The sequence below is a fragment of the Arachis stenosperma genome, chromosome 9 (genome assembly GCF_014773155.1).
Source record: "Arachis stenosperma cultivar V10309 chromosome 9, arast.V10309.gnm1.PFL2, whole genome shotgun sequence".
NCBI classification, from domain to species: Eukaryota; Viridiplantae; Streptophyta; class Magnoliopsida; order Fabales; family Fabaceae; genus Arachis; species Arachis stenosperma.
The window spans coordinates 71,707,416-71,732,665 of record NC_080385.1 but is presented as its reverse complement, the minus strand read 5'-3'; positions in this window follow the sequence as shown (position 1 = coordinate 71,732,665).

The window sequence follows — 25,250 nt, the reverse complement described above, 5'->3', positions numbered from 1 at the left end:
GGTACAATGATGATCAACTTGAAGACAGGTGTCAAAACAAAGTGTGGGATCCCGGATCGCACAAGGAGAATCTATTTTGGGAGCTCATGGTTTGTGAAGAACTCCATCAAAGTTTGGAGATATTAATTTTGAATTATGGAGCCTATTGGAAGTCCAAGCATTGGTGGATGTTCAAGGATAGTTTCAAGCACAAGCCACATTGATGAGGAGCTCCCCATAAGTCCGACTTAAGGACAATAAACAAAAGTGCTAGGTGGGAGACACCCCACCATGGTAAAATCTTTTCAGTTTTTCTCTTTTGTATGTATTGGTAAAATTAGTTTCATTTCATGTTTTATTGGTTCGTTGATTTTAGTTGGTAGTTTAACATATTGAATAAGGTTTTATGGTCTTTTGGTAGCTGTTTGGAGATTTGGAAAGCTTGGTTTGGTGCAAGAACTTGAAAAATCTTGAAAAACAGAGCACCAACCCACGCGTGCGCGTACCCTATGCGTACACGTGCCCCAAGCATTTTCGACAATCCACGCGTACGCGTGGATCCAGAAGTTTTACCCCTCCATACATCCAACCGAGAGTGGTGCCTACATCGCGCGAACATTGTGCCTGAGGCACAAGTCAACCCACACATACGTGTGCCTCACGCGTATGCGTCAACCCTCTCTGGACAACACACCATGCGTACGCGTGATATACGCGTACACGCCGATGCCATTACATCCCATCCACACGCACGCGCAGAAGACGCGTACGCATGGATTGCCCTATTTCACCCACCTTCTTCTCTTCTCTTCTTTCCATTTCTTTCCTTCTTCTTTCTTCTCCTCTATTTTTACCCATCTTCAACTATCATCAACACTACCAAACACTATCCATAACCATTTCTTTTAGGTAGTTCATTAGTTAGTTGAATTTTCCTTTAATTTTCTACTTTTCAGAATAAGTGTTGGATTGTTAATCTTGTTTACCATTAATTTCTGCTGAGTATTAAAAACACTATGATTATAATCTTTGTTGGACTCTTTGATTGAGGTTATAATTTGTTACTTGGTTTTGAGTTCTTCATGCCTCACCTTATGAAGACCAAGTGAATGATATTGCCTTCAAGCTTTTAAATCTTTTTGAATTGCATGAATTGGCCACCATGTGATTTAAATCCTCTTCTTTGGTTGGCAATTTCTTGATGGATGATGTTGTACATTTATCTTAATGCATTGTGTTTTTTGATCATATGCATCCATGTGTTTTCGGCTTGAATGCTTTCATGCTTCTTTATTGCTTGTTTGGTCGTTTTGACCCACAAGTTTAGAGAATCTCAAGCATACTAGAATGAGTGAAGTGCATGCTCCTTTTTGTGTACTTGTGACATAGCCCTCTATGATAGTTTGTGTGTTCTAAACCACGCGTAACTTAGAATGCACACTTACTTTTATCCACGTCACGCATTGGGTCACTCATTTCATTCTAGTGATTTACCTCATTCCAAAAATGTAGGCTTCCTTGCTTTTGCATTTACTTCTCTTACTATCTTGCCTTTTAATTTCAGGATGAGTCATTATAAGCAAAAACAAAAGCAGAAGAAAGAACACACAGCAACCGGTTGACCAACCGACTGAAGGTGGCAATCCGGAGAATCGCCGTACCCCCTTGTTCATCTTTGAATGCACCGAAGACGGTGCAAACTTTTAAATGTGGGGAGGTCGTCCGACCAGTCGGCGTTTTTGGGTGACAGGTTCTAATCCGAACACTTTTGCATTTTATTTTAGGTTTTTTAGTATTTTTTGTATTGCATATATATACATAATAAGCTTAGTCAAAATCATGATATTTTCCAAGGATTTATTCTATAGGGCATCCCAATTGATTTGAGTAAAAAAATTTCTCATAGAACTTGCTTGAATTATATATATATATATATATATATATATATATATATATATATTGTGAAACATGTTTTGAGCTAAGAACACAAGCTTGTGAGATTTGAGCCTAATGATGTGGTTACATCTTGTAACCACTTATTTTCCTTCTTGTGTGCATTATTCCTTTTCTATGATTGTGATCTTTGATTTGTTTGATTCTTTATGTCCATTATTTTGTGTATTCATGCATTTATATGATTGAGGCCATCATTTCATTAGCTCACTTACCCAAATAGCCTACTTTTTACTCTCCATTGTTAGCCAATTTAAAGCCTACGGTTAACCCAATTGTTTTTTATTTTAGCACATTACAAGCCTAAAGCGAAAATAATAAATGTCTCTCATTTGGATCTTTGATTAGCTTAAGCTTGTGAGAGTGTAACGACCCAACTTCTAGAACGTCATGATCGTACCGAAAGTAAGGCATTACCAACCTGCTTTCCTTTATTAACTATTTACTATTGAGCCTCTAGTTCGATATCGCGATTCAATTTTAGTAAAAATACCAGAAAATTTTGTTTTTGATAATTAAAATCATATAGCAAACATCACCAAGTAATAATAATCACATAATTACTAATAATAATATCTGTCATACAAAAGATTTCCAATAAAACTTAGATACAAATCCTATCCCTCTGTGTAAAATAAAAAAAAAACTAAAGCTACAAAAGCGAGGGAATTCTATGAAAGCAAATTAACTCATAAATAAATTCTATAATCGCCCGCAGCTTCAAACTGTATCTTCGAACCTGTGTCACTGAAAGCGTGGAAGAATTTTGGGGTGAGAACAAACCACACGTTCTCAGTAGGGAATGGGAATGCCGTAAAAGTAATGATTAACATGCAAATAATTAACTTTGCTTAATAATCCATCTTTGTCAAACCCTTTGAAATACTTGTCAATCTTACTTTAGTTAAATAATTACTTTCTTTGAATTTCTAAACCCAAAACTGATCTCAGTTGCAAAACTTGTCATATTAAATACCTTTCAGCCACATAATTGATTCAAAGTCATAACAACAGATATTAATCATCTCTATCCATTCACAAACTACTAGCACAGGTAAGAAACTCAATTCAACACACAAACAAATCACAATAAGACAAACAACACAATCACAAACAAGTAATACAAGCAATACAACCAAATGCAAATACACAACTAATATGATGCATGTCTGTCCTAAGCAGGCCATGAGCTCACGTGTCGGTTTACACCCTGCAGCCCGACATTACCTAGGAACAAGTCCCAGATATGGCTTCCCTTTGTGTCCTTAGTGCATATGTGTCGGTGGTAAAAATACCACTCCTTCGTGACTACCGGCAGTCGGCGCAAAGCCCGACCCCATAATATACGCACAAGGGGAAACATTGATCCTCAGTTCGTGGGCGTCCCCGAGATCAATTAACAATAATAAAACAGAGATCTTCAGTTCGTGGGTTATTCCCCGAGATCAATACACAACAATAAAACAGAGATCTTCAGTTCGTGGGTTATTCCCCGAGATCAATACACAATAACATAGTGATCTTCAGTTCGTGTGTTATACCCGAGATCAGCATACAACGATTCATGGGTTATTCCCGTAATCAATGATTATCAGTCCGTGGGTTTTTCCCGCTTATAAAACATAACAATTTATGGGTTTCCCCGAGATCAATGATCATTCAGTTCGTGGGTACTTCCCGAATTCAACCAATTATCAGTTCATGGGTGTCCCCCGTAGTTAAACAACTAACAGTTCGTGGGGTATTCCCGCCTTTTATCGTTTTTCGTTATCCTTTCTCAACCTCAACAATCCACAAATCAATCTTCATTTCCTCTTTCCCTTTGAATCCTTAACACATATTCCTAAACCTTTCTTAACTTTCTCAAGCATTTGTCTTAATCCTCATTTCAGTTCATAATCTCTACTTTGGCAATCTTGGGTCAAGCCAACTTTAAAACAACTTTTCAGTTTAGTTTTCTATCAAAAGGCTCAAGAAAATTATTTATTTTAAATTCATTAAACTCCTTTCAAAACATAACCTCTCATTAGAGGTAATCAAATAAAACTCTTTCTCAAGTAAAACCTCAGATTTTACAAAATTCCGGCAGCACTTCCCCTAAAACTCGTACTCAACCACCCTTACGGGTTCCCTCTTTCTCAACAATTCAACAATCCTTTCTCAACGATCATCAAATACAAGATTCTCAGGCAATCAGAAAATCCACAATTCGCAATTTTCACATAATCCAACAATCCGATTTTCATCTCATCAATTCGTAACTAACTTTCATTTATCATAGGATTCTTTCAAAATTAAACTCAATAAACTAGTATTCCAAGAAACTTGGTGTTGAGGTAATTTGGTCACAATAAAAACTTGTACCATCTCTCTTAAAATTCTGTTATTGCTTCCTAAGAAAATGCAGAAAAACAGCAGCAAGTAGTAAGTTTGGTAAATTCCTTAAAAATCTAGTTTTCACCCAATGCCTTTCAAAATTCACGAACTCAAACAAGACTCTTTTAGCTTTTTATTAAATCAAATTCCAGATTAATACCATGTCATATGAAAAAGTTATGAAGTGAGAAACACAGCCAGGCCTTTTAGAATTCGGTTTCCAAAATCCAGTGAGTTATCCATACTCTTTTCAACATATCTACTTGGTTAATTAGGATATTGGCATGAAATTTAAAATGAAGATTGTGGACACAGGAAGCTTGAAAATGCCGTTGGTTTCAGCTCAAATACTTACCAGAATTGAAAGTTAAGTGAGTTGGAAGTTGGTGCTTCTGCAGTAAAGAAACAGAATTTTCTGCAGAAACCATCAATCTTCAAAAATTCATTTCTCCCAAAATACTCATCAATAAATTCTGAATTTTTTATGAGATGCTCAAAACACAGTAAAGTTTCATGCAAAAATAGTTTCATTCAAGTATATGATCCGGGATGCTCCCAGAAATTGATTCTTTCTACTGTCAGGTATGCAGAAATTCTACCTGAAGCATTTTCAACAACCTTACTTATCAAAAACCACATTTGGACTTATAACCCTTCTGAAATCACACGTTTAACCTCTTTCCAGTTATTCAAAATTATCTTCATTGCCAACACAGCCCAAGAGCTCAGAATCAATAATTCACACGATGTCAAGTGCTTAAGCATCATCAAACCTTTTCTTTTCTACACTATGTCAAGCATAATTTTCCATATACACTCATCATCATTCAAACACACAATAACTCGTCAATTCACACCAGCAAGCTCAGCAACAAAAGTAACACCATTTATTCTATCCCTTACAACATTCAGTACGCACAATCATCAAATCAATCACCAACTACAGTTATAATTCAACTCAATTCCATTCATAACAGAGAAAACAATATCAATTACAATTTCAAACACTCACAACAAAGCCCAAAGACATTCGCAGCCTTAACCTGAATTCAATAATCCAGTTGAAGCACTAACACATCATCAAACTCACTCCAAATTTCACAACCTCAACCATCATCACAATAATCCCAAACCAAACACAAATCTAACTCAGCTCATCAATTATTATTACAACAACTTTTCAATAGTTAACTCATCAAATTTCAATTTAACAAGTATTATCAAATGAATCACCATTCACAGCCACATTTGATTCCAGTCACAGCTCAAAATATTCACAACAACTAACAAATTTTCAAATGCATTTCAGGTCATTCATGACAATTAAGAAATTCTAAACCATTGTTAACCATTTGCACTTATTCAAATAACTTGGTGGGCATTCTAAATTAAAAACGTTAAATCCCCTACCTCAATGTCGCATTAACAACGGAATCAAACCAACCAGCAGCCTTGGTGATGTTTTTCCTATGAGTTCCCTTCCTCTAGCAACAACACAGCAGCTCGGAACCTATGTAGCAGCATCAGAATCATCAAGGACAGCTCCAACATTGGTTCCTAGCGACTCCAACGGCAATACCCACGGCGGCAAAGATTCAGGTAACTGTGAAAATCAAAAGCAGAGGAAGAACAGAGGACAACCATGAGCAAGGAAAAGGATGAATTACGTCAGAGTCAAAACAGTAACTTCGGCGACCCTCACCGGCAAGAACAGAACCGACATAACTTCAAGGGGCTGAGATAGCAAACCCTAAGAAATAGAAACGGAATTTTGGAGTAGCAGCAGCGGTGGAACCTTCTTCCCTTTGTTGATCGCGTGTTCTTCCTCTCACATAGGTCACAGCGGCGATTTACAAGCCCAACGACAGTGACTGTGACAGCGACGAGCAGCTTCTTCCTCGCGGTGTCTGGCTCTCTCTCCGCGCTTGACGGCGTTCGGTGGCAATGGAGGCATGGCGGCAACGCAGCAAAGGTTCCCTCCTCTGGTTCCTTCCGCGACGGCATGGCTTCGACGGCGTGGCTTCGACGGCGATGCTCTCCACAGCTCCACGAACGGGTGACAGGAGGCGCTGCAACGCAGCAAGGCTGGGCAACGCTGGCGATGGTGGCGTGGGATCCTTGCGTGCGACAGTCCGGCGGTCACGGCGGCGGTGGGGCAGCAGCTCTTCCCTCTCTCTTTCCTCTCTGTTTCGCTGCTGTGTGTGAATGTTACGTTGAAGGAAGGTGAGGGTAAGGCTACGGCTGTGTAGGGTTAGGAATTGGAGAAATTAGGGTTCTGAATTAATTTTGGGAATTAGAGTTAGAAATTAAGATTTTATAAAGTAATATGGATAGATATGAATAGATATTTTTATAAAATTGAAGAATAGAGTAATTTTAAAATCAAATATACTCTCTTAAAAAATATTTAGGAACATTATTTATCAACATATTGCTAAGTTAAATCAATTATTTCTAATTTACATTATAAAATGAACAAGTTAATTATATTTTGTAAAGTACAATTTAAATTCAAATATCAATTTTCTAGATTAAATCATACAAATCTCTATTAGTTTTCTATCTCTGAAACTTTAATTTCAATTTATAAAATAACCAATTATAATAAAAATTGTACATAAATATTAATTGACTTAAACTTAAAGTATTTATAAATATCAATCTAATCATTTCTAATAAAATAATTTCTAGGAGTTCAAATTAATAACATAATTCATTAAAAATAGGATTTATTTAAATTAAATTATACAATTCTTTCATATTTTTCAATAACCAAAATTATAATTTCAATTATATCAAATATCTAATAAAGATTATATAAAAATTCTAATTAATTTAAACTCCAATTATGATGAAACTCCATTTGATTACCTTTAGTAAAATAATTTTCTTAAAATAAAATTATCAACAAATAAAATAAATCACCAATAACTAATTATCTAATTTTCAAAAACTAGGGTTGTTACATTCTACCCACCTTAGAAAAATTTTCGCCCACGAAAATTGCTAGAATAAAATAAGTTCAAACTGAAATCAAAGAAAACAGAATATACGAACCGAAGTATAGGCATTGTCAAGGATGGATATTCAAAGAGTCAGATTCATAGGCAAGCAAAGGTATACAAGAATGACAAGGTATGGTTGGGAAACAAGCAAATCACATTCTAAGAAGGAAATTCAAACTAGAGAATTCCAATGAAAGCAACGAAGAAAAAGATAGCACGAGTTCATGTGGCACGAATAAAGATTATACGTCGAATTGAAGCTAACTTCATAACCTCTAATGCTCCCAAATCCCGTAAATCGCATTACCTATTCTTCTATTTCGTCTATAATAACCCATTAGTGTTCTCATACACATAAATCATTAGTATTAAGTTGGCCAGACCTAATACCATGAGGCATGCAATGGTAAACCAACAGTGTTAATCATCAGACAGTCATGCAAATAAAACACAAACTCTTGTTATCAGAACAAGTCACAAAGCATGACAGACACTCAGAGTATGCAGTGAAGCATAGTCAGTCCATTCCCAAGGCTCTAACAGGAACGAACTGCTCTGATACCATTTGTAACGACCCAACTTCTAGAACGTCATGATCGTACCGAAAGTAAGGCGTTACCAACCTGCTTTCCTTTATTAACTATTTACTATTGAGCCTCTAGTTCGATATCGCGATTCAATTTTAGTAAAAATACCAGAAAATTTTGTTTTTGATAATTAAAATCATATAGCAAACATCACCAAGTAATAATAATCACATAATTACTAATAATAATATCTGTCATACAAAAGATTTCCAATAAAACTTAGATACAAATCCTATCCCTCTGTGTAAAATAAAAAAAAACTAAAGCTACAAAAGTGAGGGAATTCTATGAAAGCAAATTAACTCGTAAATAAATTCTATAATCGCCCGCAGCTTCAAACTGTATCTTCGAACCTGTGTCACTGAAAGCGTGGAAGAATTTTGGGGTGAGAACAAACCACACGTTCTCAGTAGGGAATGGGAATGCCGTAAAAGTAATGATTAACATGCAAATAATTAACTTTGCTTAATAATCCATCTTTGTCAAACCCTTTGAAATACTTGTCAATCTTACTTTAGTTAAATAATTACTTTCTTTGAATTTCTAAACCCAAAACTGATCTCAGTTGCAAAACTTGTCATATTAAATACCTTTCAGCCACATAATTGATTCAAAGTCATAACAACAGATATTAATCATCTCTATCCATTCACAAACTACTAGCACAGGTAAGAAACTCAATTCAACACATAAACAAATCACAATAAGACAAACAACACAATCACAAACAAGTAATACAAGCAATACAACCAAATGCAAATACACAACTAATATGATGCATGTCTGTCCTAAGCAGGCCATAAGCTCACGTGTCGGTTTACACCCTGCAACCCGACATTACCTAGGAACAAGTCCCAGATATGGCTTCCCTTTGTGTCCTTGGTGCATATGTGTCGGTGGTAAAAATACCACTCCTTCGTGACTACCGGCAGTCGGCGCAAAGCCCGACCCCATAATATACGCACAAGGGGAAACAGTGATCCTCAGTTCGTGGGCGTCCCCGAGATCAATTCACAACAATAAAACAGAGATCTTCAGTTCGTGGGTTATTCCCCAAGATCAATACACAATAACATAGTGATCTTCAGTTCGTGGGTTATACCCGAGATCAGCATACAACAATTCATGGGTTATTCCCGTAATCAATGATTATCAGTCCGTGGGTTTTTCCCGCTTATAAAACAAATAACAATTTATGGGTTTCCCCGAGATCAATGATCATTCAGTTCGTGGGTACTTCCCGAATTCAACCAATTATCAGTTCATGGGTGTCCCCCGTAGTTAAACAACTAACAGTTCGTGGGGTATTCCCGCCTTTTATCGTTTTTCGTTATCCTTTCTCAGCCTCAACAATCCACAAATCAATCTTCATTTCCTCTTCCCCTTTGAATCCTTAAAACATATTCCTAAACCTTTCTTAACTTTCTCAAGCATTTGTCTTAATCCTCATTTCAGTTCATAATCTCTACTTTGGCAATCTTGGGTCAAGCCAACTTTAAAACAACTTTTCAGTTTAGTTTTCTATCAAAAGGCTCAAGAAAATTATTTATTTTAAATTCATTAAACTCCTTTCAAAACATAACCTCTCATTAGAGGTAATCAAATAAAACTCTTTCTCAAGTAAAACCTCAGATTTTACAAAATTCCGGCAACACTTCCCCTAAAACTCGTACTCAACCACCCTTACGGGTTCCCTCTTTCTCAACAATTCAACAATCCTTTCTCAACGATCATCAAATACAAGATTCTCAGGCAATCAGAAAATCCACAATTCGCAATTTTCACATAATCCAACAATCAGATTTTCATCTCATCAATTCGTAACTAACTTTCATTTATCATAGGATTCTTTCAAAATTAAACTCAATAAACTAGTATTCCAAGAAACTTGGTGTTGAGGTAATTTGGTCACAATAAAAACTTGTACCATCTCTCTTAAAATTCTGTTATTGCTTCCTAAGAAAATGCAGAAAAACAGCAGCAAGTAGTAAGTTTGGTAAATTCCTTAAAAATCCAGTTTTCACCCAATGCCTTTCAAAATTCACGATCTCAAACAAGACTCTTTTAGCTTTTTATTAAATCAAATTCCAGATTAATACCATGTCATATGAAAAAGTTATGAAGTGAGAAACACAGCCAGGCCTTTTAGAATTCGGTTTCCAAAATCCAGTGAGTTATCCATACTCTTTTCAACATATCTACTTGGTTAATTAGGATATTGGCATGAAATTTAAAATGAAGATTGTGGACACAGGAAGCTTGAAAATGCCGTTGGTTTCAGCTCAAATACTTACCAGAATTGAAAGTTAAGTGAGTTGGAAGTTGGTGCTTCTGCAGTAAAGAAACAGAATTTTCTGCAGAAACCATCAATCTTCAAAAATTCATTTCTCCCAAAATACTCATCAATAAATTCTGAATTTTTTATGAGATGCTCAAAACACAGTAAAGTTTCATGCAAAAATAGTTTCATTCAAGTATATGATCCGGGATGCTCCCAGAAATTGATTCTTTCTACTGTCAGGTATGCAGAAATTCTGCCTGAAGCATTTTCAACAACCTTACTTATCAAAAACCACATTTGGACTTATAACCCTTCCGAAATCACACGTTTAACCTCTTTCCAATTATTCAAAATTGTCTTCATTGCCAACACAGCCCAAGAGCTCAGAATCAATAATTCACACGATGTCAAGTGCTTAAGCATCATCAAACCTTTTCTTTTCTACACTATGTCAAGCATAATTTTCCATATACACTCATCATCATTCAAACACACAATAACTCGTCAATTCACACCAGCAAGCTCAGCAACAAAAGTAACACCATTTATTCTATCCCTTACAACATTCAGTACGCACAATCATCAAATCAATCACCAACTACAGTTATAATTCAACTCAATTCCATTCATAACAGAGAAAACAATATCAATTACAATTTCAAACGCTCACAACAAAGCCCAAAGACATTCGCAGCCTTAACCTGAATTCAATAATCCAGTTGAAGCACTAACACATCATCAAACTCACTCCAAATTTCACAACCTCAACCATCATCACAATAATCCCAAACCAAACACAAATCTAACTCAGCTCATCAATTATTATTACAACAACTTTTCAATAGTTAACTCATCAAATTTCAATTTAACAAGTATTATCAAATGAATCACCATTCATAGCCACATTTGATTCCAGTCACAGCTCAAAATATTCACAACAACTAACAAATTTTCAAATGCATTTCAGGTCATTCATGACAATTAAGAAATTCTAAAGCATTGTTAACCATTTGCACTTATTCAAATAACTTGGTGGGCATTCTAAATTAAAAACGTTAAATCCCCTACCTCAATGTCGCATTAACAACGGAATCAAACCAACCAGTAGCCTTGGTGATGTTTTTCCTATGAGTTCCCTTCCTCTAGCAACAACACAGCAGCTCGGAACCTACGTAGCAGCATCAGAATCATCAAGGACAGCTCCAACATTGGTTCCTAGCGACTCCAACGGCAATACCCACGTCGGCAAAGATTCAGGTAACTGTGAAAATCAAAAGCAGAGGAAGAACAGAGGACAACCATGAGCAAGGAAAAGGATGAATTACGTCAGAGTCAAAATAGTAACTTCGGCGACCCTCACCGGCAAGAACAGAACCGACGTAACTTCAAGGGGCTGAGATAGCAAACCCTAAGAAATAGAAGGAATTTTGGAGTAGCAGCAGCGGTGGAACCTTCTTCCCTTTGTTGATCGCGTGTTCTTCCTCTCGCATAGGTCACAGCGGCGATTTACAAGCCCAACGACAGTGACTGTGACAGCGACGAGCGGCTTCTTCCTCGCGGTGTCTGGCTCTCTCTCCGCGCTTGACGGCGTTCGGTGGCAATGGAGGCATGGCGGCGACGCAGCAAAGGTTCCCTCTGGTTCCTTCCGCGACGGCATGGCTTCGACGGCGTGGCTTCGACGGCGATGCTCTCCACAGCTCCACAAACGGCTGACAGGAGGCGCTGCAGCGCAGCAAGGCTGGGCAACGCTGGCGATGGTGGCGTGGGATCCTTGCGTGCGACAGTCCGGCGGTCACGGCGGCGGTGGGGCAGCAGCTCTTCCCTCTCTCTTTCCTCTCTGTTTCGCTGCTGTGTGTGAATGTTACGTTGAAGGAAGGTGAGGGTAAGGCTACGGCTGTGTAGGGTTAGGAATTGGAGAAATTAGGGTTCTGAATTAATTTTGGGAATTAGAGTTAGAAATTAAGATTTTATAAAGTAATATGGATAGATATGAATAGATATTTTTATAAAATTGAAGAATAGAGTAATTTTAAAATCAAATATACTCTATTAAAAAATATTTAGGAACATTATTTATCAACATATTGCTAAGTTAAATCAATTATTTCTAATTTACATTATAAAATGAACAAGTTATTTATATTTTGTAAAGTACAATTTAAATTCAAATATCAATTTTCTAGATTAAATCATACAAATCTCTATTAGTTTTCTATCTCTGAAACTTTAATTTCAATTTATAAAATAACCAATTATAATAAAAATTGTACATAAATATTAATTGACTTAAACTTAAAGTATTTATAAATATCAATCTAATCATTTCTAATAAAATAATTTCTAGGAGTTCAAATTAATAACATAATTCATTCAAAATAGGATTTATTTAAATTAAATTATACAATTCTTTCATATTTTTCAATAACCAAAATTATAATTTCAATTATATCAAATATCTAATAAAGATTATATAAAAATTCTAATTAATTTAAACTCCAATTATGATGAAACTCCATTTAATTACCTTTAGTAAAATAATTTTCTTAAAATAAAATTATCAACAAATAAAATAAATCACCAATAACTAATTATCTAATTTTCAAAAACTAGGGTTGTTACATTCTACCCACCTTAGAAAAATTTTCGCCCTCGAAAATTGCTAGAATAAAATAAGTTCAAACTGAAATCAAAGAAAACAGAATATACGAACCGAAGTATAGGCATTGTCAAGGATGGATATTCAAAGAGTCAGATTCATAGGCAAGCAAAGGTATACAAGAATGACAAGGTATGGTTGGGAAACAAGCAAATCACATTCTAAGAAGGAAATTCAAACTAGAGAATTCCAATGAAAGCAACGAAGAAAAAGATAGCACGAGTTCATGTGGCACGAATAAAGATTATACGTCGAATCGAAGCTAACTTCATAACCTCTAATGCTCCTAAATCCCGTAAATCGCATTACGTATTCTTCTATTTCGTCTATGATAACCCATTAGTGTTCCCATACACATAAATCATTAGTATTAAGTTGGCCAGACCTAATACCATGAGGCATGCAATGGTAAACCAACAGTGTTAATCATCAGACAGTCATGCAAATAAAACACAAACTCTTGTTATCAGAACAAGTCACAAAGCATGACAGACACTCAGAGTATGCAGTGAAGCATAGTCAGTCCATTCCCAAGGCTCTAACAGGAATGAACTGCTCTGATACCATTTGTAACGACCCAACTTCTAGAACGTCATGATCGTACCGAAAGTAAGGCGTTACCAACCTGCTTTCCTTTATTAACTATTTACTATTGAGCCTCTAGTTCGATATCGCGATTCAATTTTAGTAAAAATACCAGAAAATTTTGTTTTTGATAATTAAAATCATATAGCAAACATCACCAAGTAATAATAATCACATAATTACTAATAATAATATCTGTCATACAAAAGATTTCCAATAAAACTTAGATACAAATCCTATCCCTCTGTGTAAAATAAAAAAAAACTAAAGCTACAAAAGAGAGGGAATTCTATGAAAGCAAATTAACTCATAAATAAATTCTATAATCGCCCGCACCTTCAAACTGTATCTTCGAACCTGTGTCACTGAAAGCGTGGAAGAATTTTGGGGTGAGAACAAACCACACGTTCTCAGTAGGGAATGGGAATGCCGTAAAAGTAATGATTAACATGCAAATAATTAACTTTGCTTAATAATCCATCTTTGTCAAACCCTTTGAAATACTTGTCAATCTTACTTTAGTTAAATAATTACTTTCTTTGAATTTCTAAACCCAAAACTGATCTCAGTTGCAAAACTTGTCATATTAAATACCTTTCAGCCACATAATTGATTCAAAGTCATAACAACAGATATTAATCATCTCTATCCATTCACAAACTACTAGCACAGGTAAGAAACTCAATTCAACACACAAACAAATCACAATAAGACAAACAACACAATCACAAACAAGTAATACAAGCAATACAACCAAATGCAAATACACAACTAATATGATGCATGTCTGTCCTAAGCAGGCCATGAGCTCACGTGTCGGTTTACACCCTGCAGCCCGACATTACCTAGGAACAAGTCCCAGATATGGCTTCCCTTTGTGTCCTTAGTGCATATGTGTCGGTGGTAAAAATACCACTCCTTCGTGACTACCGGAAGTCGGCGCAAAGCCCGACCCCATAATATACGCACAAGGGGAAACATTGATCCTCAGTTCGTGGGCGTCCCCGAGATCAATTCACAATAATAAAACAGAGATCTTCAGTTCGTGGGTTATTCCCCGAGATCAATACACAATAACATAGTGATCTTCAGTTCGTGGGTTATACCCGAGATCAGCATACAACGATTCATGGGTTATTCCCGTAATCAATGATTATCAGTCTGTGGGTTTTTCCCGCTTATAAAACAAATAACAATTTATGGGTTTCCCCGAGATCAATGATCATTCAGTTCGTGGGTACTTCCCGAATTCAACCAATTATCAGTTCATGGGTGTCCCCCGTAGTTAAACAACTAACAGTTCGTGGGGTATTCCCGCCTTTTATCGTTTTTCGTTATCCTTTCTCAACCTCAACAATCCACAAATCAATCTTCATTTCCTCTTTCCCTTTGAATCCTTAACACATATTCCTAAACCTTTCTTAACTTTCTCAAGCATTTGTCTTAATCCTCATTTCAGTTCATAATCTCTACTTTGGCAATCTTGGGTCAAGCCAACTTTAAAACAACTTTTCAGTTTAGTTTTCTATCAAAAGGCTCAAGAAAATTATTTATTTTAAATTCATTAAACTCCTTTCAAAACATAACCTCTCATTAGAGGTAATCAAATAAAACTCTTTCTCAAGTAAAACCTTAGATTTTACAAAATTCCGGCAGCACTTCCCCTAAAACTCGTACTCAACCACCCTTACGGGTTCCCGCTTTCTCAACAATTCAACAATCCTTTCTCAACTATCATCAAATACAAGATTCTCAGGCAATCAGAAAATCCACAATTCGCAATTTTCACATAATAAAACAATCCGATTTTCATCTCATCAATTCGTAACTAACTTTCATTTATCATAGGATTCTTTCAAAATTAAACTCAATAAACTAGTATTCCAAGAAACTTGGTGTTGAGGTAATTTGGTCACAATAAAAACTTGTACCATCTCTCTTAAAATTCTGTTATTGCTTCCTAAGAAAATGCAGAAAAACAGCAGCAAGTAGTAAGTTTGGTAAATTCCTTAAAAATCCAGTTATCACCCAATGCCTTTCAAAATTCACGATCTCAAACAAGACTCTTTTAGCTTTTTATTGAATCAAATTCCAGATTAATACCATGTCATATGAAAAAGTTATGAAGTGAGAAACACAGCCAGGCCTTTTAGAATTCGGTTTCCAAAATCCAGTGAGTTATCCATACTCTTTTCAACATATCTACTTGGTTAATTAGGATATTGGCATGAAATTTAAAATGAAGATTGTGGACACAGGAAGCTTGAAAATGCCGTTGGTTTCAGCTCAAATACTTACCAGAATTGAAAGTTAAGTGAGTTGGAAGTTGGTGCTTCTGCAGTAAAGAAACAGAATTTTCTGCAGAAACCATCAATCTTCAAAAATTCATTTCTCCCAAAATACTCATCAATAAATTCTGAATTTTTTATGAGATGCTCAAAACACAGTAAAGTTTCATGCAAAAATAGTTTCATTCAAGTATATGATCCGGGATGCTCCCAGAAATTGATTCTTTCTACTGTCAGGTATGCAGAAATTCTGCCTGAAGCATTTTCAACAACCTTACTTATCAAAAACCACATTTGGACTTATAACCCTTCCGAAATCACACGTTTAACCTCTTTCCAGTTTTTCAAAATTGTCTTCATTGCCAACACAGCCCAAGAGCCCAGAATCAATAATTCACACGATGTCAAGTGCTTAAGCATCATCAAACCTTTTCTTTTCTACACTATGTCAAGCATAATTTTCCATATACACTCATCATCATTCAAACACACAATAACTCGTCAATTCACACCAGCAAGCTCAGCAACAAAAGTAACACCATTTATTCTATCCCTTACAACATTCAGTACGCACAATCATCAAATCAATCACCAACTACAGTTATAATTCAACTCAATTCCATTCATAACAGAGAAAACAATATCAATTACAACTTCAAACACTCACAACAAAGCCCAAAGACATTCGCAGCCTTAACTTGAATTCAATAATCCAGTTGTAGCACTAACACATCATCAAACTCACTCCAAATTTCACAACTCAACCATCATCACAATAATCCCAAACCAAACACAAATCTAACTCAGCTCATCAATTATTATTACAACAACTTTTCAATAGTTAACTCATCAAATTTCAATTTAACAAGTATTATCAAATGAATCACCATTCACAGCCACATTTGATTCCAGTCACAGCTCAAAATATTCACAACAACTAACAAATTTTCAAATGCATTTCAGGTCATTCATGACAATTAAGAAATTCTAAACCATTGTTAACCATTTGCACTTATTCAAATAACTTGGAGGGCATTATAAATTAAAAACGTTAAATCTCCTACCTCAATGTCGCATTAACAACGGAATCAAACCGACCAGCAGCCTTGGTGATGTTTTTCCTATGAGTTCCCTTCCTCTAGCAACAACACAGCAGCTCGGAACCTACGTAGCAGCATCAGAATCATCAAGGATAGCTCCAACATTGGTTCCTAGCGACTCCAACGGCAATACCCACGGCGGCAAAGATTCAGGTAACTGTGAAAATCAAAAGCAGAGGAAGAACAGAGGACAACCATGAGCAAGGAAAAGGATGAATTACGTCAGAGTCAAAACAGTAACTTCGGCGACCCTCACCGGCAAGAACAGAACCGACGTAACTTCAAGGGGCTGAGATAGCAAACCCTAAGAAACAGAAACGGAATTTTGGAGTAGCAGCAGCGGTGGAACCTTCTTCCCTTTGTTGATCGCGTATTCTTCCTCTCGCATAGGTCACAGCGGCGATTTACAAGCCCAACGACAGTGACTGTGACAGCGACGAGCGGCTTCTTCCTCGCGGTGTCTGGCTCTCTCTCCGCGCTTGACGGCGTTCGGTGGCAATGGAGGCATGGCGGCGACGCAGCAAAGGTTCCCTCCTCTGGTTCCTTCCGCGACGGCATGGCTTCGACGGCGTGGCTTCGACGGCGATGCTCTCCACAGCTCCACGAACGGCTGACAGGAGGTGCTGCAGCGCAGCAAGGCTGGGCAACGCTGGCGATGGTGGCGTGGGATCCTTGCGTGCGACAGTCCGGCGGTCACGGCGGCGGTGGGGCAGCAGCTCTTCCCTCTCTCTTTCCTCTCTGTTTTGCTGCTGTGTGTGAATGTTATGTTGAAGGAAGGTGAGGGTAAGGCTACGGCTGTGTAGGGTTAGGAATTGGAGAAATTAGGGTTCTGAATTAATTTTGGGAATTAGAGTTAGAAATTAAGATTTTATAAAATAATATGGATAGATATGAATAGATATTTTTATAAAATTGAAGAATAGAGTAATTTTAAAATTAAATATACTCTCTTAAAAAATATTTAGGAACATTATTTATCAACATATTACTAAGTTAAATCAATTATTTCTAATTTACATTATAAAATGAACAAGTTAATTATATTTTGTAAAGTACAATTTAAATTCAAATATCAATTTTCTAGATTAAGTCATAGAAATCTCTATTAGTTTTCTATCTCTGAAACTTTAATTTCAATTTATAAAATAACCAATTATAATAAAAATTGTACATAAATATTAATTGACTTAAACTTAAAGTATTTATAAATATCAATCTAATCATTTCTAATAAAATAATTTCTAGGAGTTCAAATTAATAACATAATTCATTCAAAATAGGATTTATTTAAATTAAATTATACAATTCTTTCATATTTTTCAATAACCAAAATTATAATTTCAATTATATCAAATATCTAATAAACATTATATAAAAATTCTAATTAATTTAAACTCCAATTATGATGAAACTCCATTTAATTACCTTTAGTAAAATAATTTTCTTAAAATAAAATTATCAACAAATAAAATAAATCACCAATAACTAATTATCTAATTTTCAAAAACTAGGGTTGTTACAGAGAGTGTTTGCCATTCAAGTTTGAGGAGATTTGGAAACAATGGTTGGGATAAAAGGGGTGTTTTGTATTTTTATATTTGGGAATTGGGTGCATACTCATGTATTAATCAAATGTTAGATCTTGTGCATTGATGTTCTTGTATATAGTTTGAAAGAAAGAAAAAAAAATGAGAAAAAACAAAAGAAAAAGAAAAGTGAATATGAAAAGAAAAAAAAGAAAAAAAATAGAAAAGAAAGAAAAAGGAAAAAACAATAAAAATGGGACAAAATGCCCCAAAGTAAAGTTCAATAAAAAATAATGCATAAGTGTTGTGTGGTAATCAAAAGAAGATGCATGAGTATGTGAAAAAGTAAAGAATGGGTAGTTAGGTTAGCACTTAAATTGTATAGGTTGTCATAGGTTAGGTGGGAAGTCTAAGCTTATCAAAGATTCAAATTTCAAGTCCACCTGACCAAATTTGCATCCTACCTTGACCCTAACCTCATTAAAACAAATGAATAAGACCTCATGATACTTGTATGCATGTATGGAATAATTGTTCATTGTTAGAAGAAGAACAAATCTTGGAAAGCATGATTAGGGGAGAATTGAGAGAATCAACCCTAAACACTTAAGTGACTAGAGCGGATACACATCCGGTGTGGGTTCGATTGCTCAACTACATGTTTCCACCTAGAATCATCACTTTTCATGCAAGTTTGTAATATTCTTAATCACTAAACTCAATTGTGGATTAGATTTGCTAGCCCTTGGCCCTTGTGCCTATATATGTTCTCTTGAGAATTAATTTATTTGACCAAGGAGTTGCTTTCACTTAGATAGTTGCATTTTGATAGGATGCATTTAGTTAGTTGTTACATTGAATAAATGTTGATACCCTTTGTTTCCTTCTTGATTTAGCATTAGGACATGCTATGGTTTAAACCTAAGTGATCCCCTCTTTAAATTGTAAATACTAACCCTAAATGATGTTAATTTAAATATAAAAGTTACAAGGATATGATAAGATAAGCTAAGGAGTGCTAAAATCCACTTTGGGGCACACTTGGTTATGTGATTTGATTCTGCATGGCGTTCAGCACCAATTTAGGCGTTGAACACCCATAAGGGGGGGCAGTGTTTGTGGGTCCTTACTCCCTGGCTAGCGTTGAATGACAGTTTTGGGCGCTAAATGCCATGCTTGGATGTTTAGCGCCAGATTTGGTAGTGATTCCAAAAGAAAAGTATATACTATCATATATCGCTGGAAAACTCTGGAAGTTTACTTTCTAACTTCGTTGAGACCGTGTCAATCGAACCTTTGTAGCTCGAGCTTTGCTCATTGGAATGCACAGAGGTTAGGATTGATAGCGTCTGCTATCCTTTCTTTGTCTCTGCACAAGACTCTGTCAAATTCACCCGAAATTCACCAAAATTCATAAAAATAACAAAAAAAACTCAAACTAGCATCAAAAGATGAATTTTGCACTAAAACATAGCAAAACTTAATAAAATCTAACTAAAAACACTATAAAAACATATAGAAAAAGGGTATAAGATGCTCACACATCACAACACCAAACTTAAATTGTTTCTTGTCCTCAAGTAACCAAAAACAAGATAGGACTAACTAGAAGAGAATAATACATCAGGTTAGACTTTTCAAGGAAGCTCAAGTCTAATTACTGAATGGGGCTATTAATACTTTATTTCTAAATAGCTTTGGCATCTCACTTTCCTTTGAAGGTCAGAAATATTGGCGTCCTTTAGAACTAGAATTCAGATGATATTATTAATTCTCTTCCTTAATTTATTCTTGATTCTTGAACACAGCTTTCTTTTTTATTTTGGTGCATTGCACCTTTGATTCTAGCTGTGACTCTAAGTGTTTTGTTTTCAAATGTTACCACCTGATACATAAACACCACAAGCACTTAACTGGGAAAACCCTTTGGATTTGAATTTAGCTTTGCTTAAATTCCCAGGCAGTGGTGCTCAGATCCTTAAGCATACTCTTTATAGCATTATATCACGACTTTAAATATTCAGTCTCAAGGTTTACTTCACACTTTCACACCACAGGCATATAGTTAGGGACATCAACTCTTTTTGAGCTTTTTAGGCCAATTTTGACCCTCCTAACCATTGATGCTCAAAGCCTTGGACCTATTTCTTTTTATTTTTCTTTTTCTTTTTTGATTTTTGATAAACCACTATTTTATGATTCATATTGTGTTTAAATTGTGTGGTTTTATCAAGTCTTTGCCCACTTATTCATATGATTTGCATGTATTTAGAATTCCTTCCTAAAAATATTCTATGATTGATAACTTGCTTCCTAAAGACCTTTTAGTTGTATATTTTTATCTTCCTTTGTACCATTCGATGCCGTGATCTGTGTGTTAAGTGTTTCAGGCTTCATAAGGCAGAAATGGCATAAGGAATGAAGAGGAAGCATACAAAAGTAGAAGGAATACAAGGAATTGAGGAGATGACCAGCGAGAAGTCACGCGGTCGCATGGCTCACGCGACTGCGCGAAATGGAAGAAATCACAGTGACGCGCTCGCGTGCCTGACACGACCGCGCGGATTGGAAGCTGCACGAACGACGCGATGCGTGGACGACACGCACGCGTGGTACGAGAAACGCTGAGTGATGCGAACGCGTAGACGACGCGGCCGCGTGACGTGCGCGATCTGCAGAATTTCAGAAGTCGCTGGCACAGAGTCTGGGCCGCATTTCAACCCAATTTTTGGCCCAGAAACACAGATTAAAGCCAAGGAACATGCAGAGATAAACCAATAATTTATTCCGCACAATTTCAAGTTTTTAGATCTGATTTTACTCTCCCCTAGGTTTTCCTCTTGAACATTCATAAATGAGGATTTTAAAGATTCTTGGCTTTAGCTTTCGAGAAAAGTCTACCTCCGGTACTAGTCATTATAGCTTGTTATTTTGCTTTTCATTTACATTGGATTATTTTTCATATTTTATTAATACAGAACTATTTTTACTTTTAATTAATCTCTTTTATTATTATTTATTATGTCTTCTCTTATTTTCCCCATTGATTTTGTGAAGTCTATAATTATGATGAGTGAGTAGTTCCCCAACTTGATTGGGAGATGATTAAGAGGAGAACCTTGAGTTAGAATACTCAATAGTTCAATTGTAATTGGTTCATTGTTGGTTGGCTTGTTAGTCACTAACTCTAATCCTTCCCAAGGGAGAGGATTAGGACTTGTGAATAGAAGTTGACTTTTAATTTGACTTTTCTTCATTCATTGAGGGTTAACTAAATTAAAACAATGACTAATTATTAATTGCTCTTGATGAAAGTCTAACAGGATAGAACTTCCGATTAATCTTCTCCCGGTCAAGATTTTATTTAAATCATATAAATTTTCTAATTTAATTTTCTGTTCATCAAATTCAAAACCTCTTTTGAAAACCTCTGATTGATAAAATAGCACATCTTCCTGCAACTCGTTGGGAGACCACATGGGACTCATACTCCCAGTATTTTATTTCAAAAATTTGTGACAACCCTTTTTTAAATTGACGAGTGGATTTTTGCCGGTTAAGAATTGTACTCACAACGCCATTTCTCTAATTAATTCTTAATCTGCCAATTTCCGCTCACGTCAATTTTCTTTTCTTCTTTCTATTTCTTTTGCTTCAGGAATCAATCTTTTTTTTTAATTATTTCATAGAATCAATAATACTTCTCTAAATTCTTGTACCTCAAGAACCAATCTACCCAACCCCAACATCAAGTATGCTCAGTTAATTCATACATTCAGAGAATAAAGATAAGGCCATCACCTCAAAGTAAATAGAATAATTCATAATATAACTCAAGATTTTATGTATTTCACTACTTCTGGATTAAATTTTTATTCATGTCTTGTGGAGGATACATGAGACATCCTTAAAAATAACTGGAATTTTCGAAATTAGTTACTAATACTAGAAAGCAGAAAATCCTAATAGTGATTATGTAACTCAGAATTGAAAAATATAAAATAAAGTACTAAAAACAGGGGATAAGATAAGGGAGATGAAACTCAACCACCTTAATCATGGTGGCTGCTGCTCTCTCTGGAGGAGACTTTGTTACGCTTTAAATCTTCTAATTCTCGCCCTTGCTTTTTTTTTTTTTTTGCTCCTTAGTCAACTTATGAAGAATGAGAGACTGGCCTATGTGTTCCTCTCTTTCAGTTGATCCATAGTGGATATCAGCTGTCCAATGGATGCTGCCAGTTGTGTCTAGTATTTGCACAGAGGGATGCTTTGTTCTTGAGGCCACTCGAGCTATTTCTCTTAGGAGGGGCAACTGGCTTCTGCATTGGTGCTTGAGCAAATTCCCTAGTGTATTCCATGCTCTTCTTGGTGATTGTGTTGTCCACCGTAATAAATATATCTCTATCAATTTGGACTTTGGCCTCTTCACAAGAGCGAGAGATGAGATAGGAAAAAGCCAGCCTAGAGAGGGTTGAGGTCTTTGCTGGGATCTTATACATCTCACAAGGGATCAACTGATGGACTTCCACTTTGTTGCCAAGCATGATGTAGTGGATCATCACAGCTCTCCTCACAGTGACCTCGGAGCGATTGCTAGTGGGGAGGATAGAGCGCTGAATGAACTCCAGCCATCCTCTAACAATTGGCTTGAGATCGTTCCTCCTTAGTTAGAATGGTTGACCTTTTTTGTCATTTTTCCATTGTGCTCTGGAAGACATATGTCCTTAAGGACTTGATCTAACCTCGGGTCAGCTTGTACTCTTCTATTAAAAGAGCCAGGGTCATTCTTTAATGAAAATTTCCCTCACTTTTTCCATTCTGAACTACAAATTCTTCCCTCGAACCATGGTGCGCCATAAATTGAACTCGGATTGCTCTTTTTTTTTTGTTTATCCGTCATCCATAGATTTGCATAAAATTCTCAAACCTTTAGAGCTCCAACCTCAGTTATGGGGTTAGCTAGAATTTCCAAAACCCTCATTCAAATTTGCTCTTGAATTTCCAAGTATTCATCAGCCTTCAGTTCGAACTTTACTTCTGGAATTACTGTCTTTTTGCTTACTACATTGTAGTAATGTTTCTTATGAAGCTTGGAATAAAACTGGTGGAGCTTGTAAGCTACTATTTTGGGAGATCTTTCTTTTCTTTTTCTTGATGATGATCCCCAAACTTTTGGTGCCATGAAAGGCGAAAAGGTGAAAAAGCGGAGAGTTCTCAATACCAAATTTAAGAGTTTTGCTTGTCCCCGAGCAAAGAGGTGTAAAGAAAGAAAGAGGAAGTGAGATGAGAAGAGGTGTATATATAGGTATGGGGAGGAGGCAATTTGGTTATGGGAGGGGTTATGGAGAATTTGGAGTCAAAAATTTAAATGAAAAGATAAGAATGAAATCAAAAGATAAGATAAAAAGATATGGTTGAATCAAAAAGATATGATTTGGTTGAAATAAAAAAAGATATGAATGAAGGGGTGTGAGCGAATCAAAAAGATATGATATGGATGAGATAAAAAAGATATGAATAAAAAGATATGAGTGAATCATAAAAAAATTAGGATTGGGGCTACCCCTCTCTCGGCGTTGAACGCCAGTTCCGGCGTTGAACGCGGAGAGGGTTTTTTTGGAATAAACTGGCATTCAACGCCCACTATTAGTGTTGAACACCCTAAGGGGATGCAAAAATGGCCTTGGTTGCCTCCCTTGGGACATTAAATGTCCTGCTTGCCTCCCCCCTTCTGGCGCTGAACGCCAGTTCTGGCATTCAATGCTAGCAAGGGGTATCATCCAAGGTGTTCTGCTTTCCTGCCTCGCATTCCTATTTCAGTTCTAAGTGCTACGCATGACCACAAACGTTAGTAAAACAATAAAAATGATGGAAATAATTAAAGAATACCATCATACGAAATTGAACTCGAATATCTAAAGTAAAACAAAAGAAAGGGAATATAAACCATAAGATATATATATACTGTTGGGTTGCCTCCCAACAAGTGCTTCTTTATTGTCATTAGCTTGACATTCACTGTTGTCATGTCAGTAAGAGAGTGGATTGCTTGCGCATCATCTTGCCCCCTAGGTAATATTTTACCCTGTGGCCATTGACAATAAGGTGACACTCCTGTGACCACAAAGGGTCCTAACCATCTTGACTTGAGCTTTCCAAGGAATAGCTTGAGCCTGGAACCAAATAGCAAAACCTTCTGTCTATGCTCAAAAAATCTGTAGGATATCTTTTTATCATGCAATTTCTTGGACATTTCTTTGTAGATTTTAGCATTCTCAAATGCAACATGCTTGAATTCATCCAATTTGTTTAACTGGAGCAAGCTCCTCTCTCTTGCTACCTTGGTGTCAAAGTTTAGGAACCTTGTTGCCCAGTATGCTCTGTGCTCCAATTCTACTGGTAAATGGCATGCCTTACCATAGACTAGCTGATAAGGGGACATCCCGATGGGGGTCTTGATCGCAGTCCGATATGCCCAGAGAGCTCATCAAGGTTCCTTGCCCAATCCTTCCTGGAAGTGCTCACTGTCTTCTCCAGGATCCTCTTGAGTTTCTTGTTGGAGACCTCAGCTTGTCCACTTGTCTGCGGATGGTAGGGGGTTGTCACCTTATGACAGACTCCGTATCTCTTTAGAATTGAATCCAGCTATCTATTGCTGAAGTAGCTTCCTCCGTCACTGATTAGTATGTCCTTGGGACAACAAACCTGCTTAAAATGTATTTTTGTAGGAATTTCAGCACTACTCTGGTGTCATTGGTGCGTAATGCCATTGCCTTAACCCATTTAGACACATAATCCATGGCTACCATAATGTACATATTGGAGTAAGATGGTGAAAAAGGTCCCATGAAGTCTATCCCCCATACGTCAAATTTCTCAATCTCCAAGATTCCTTGCTGTGGCATTTCATGTCT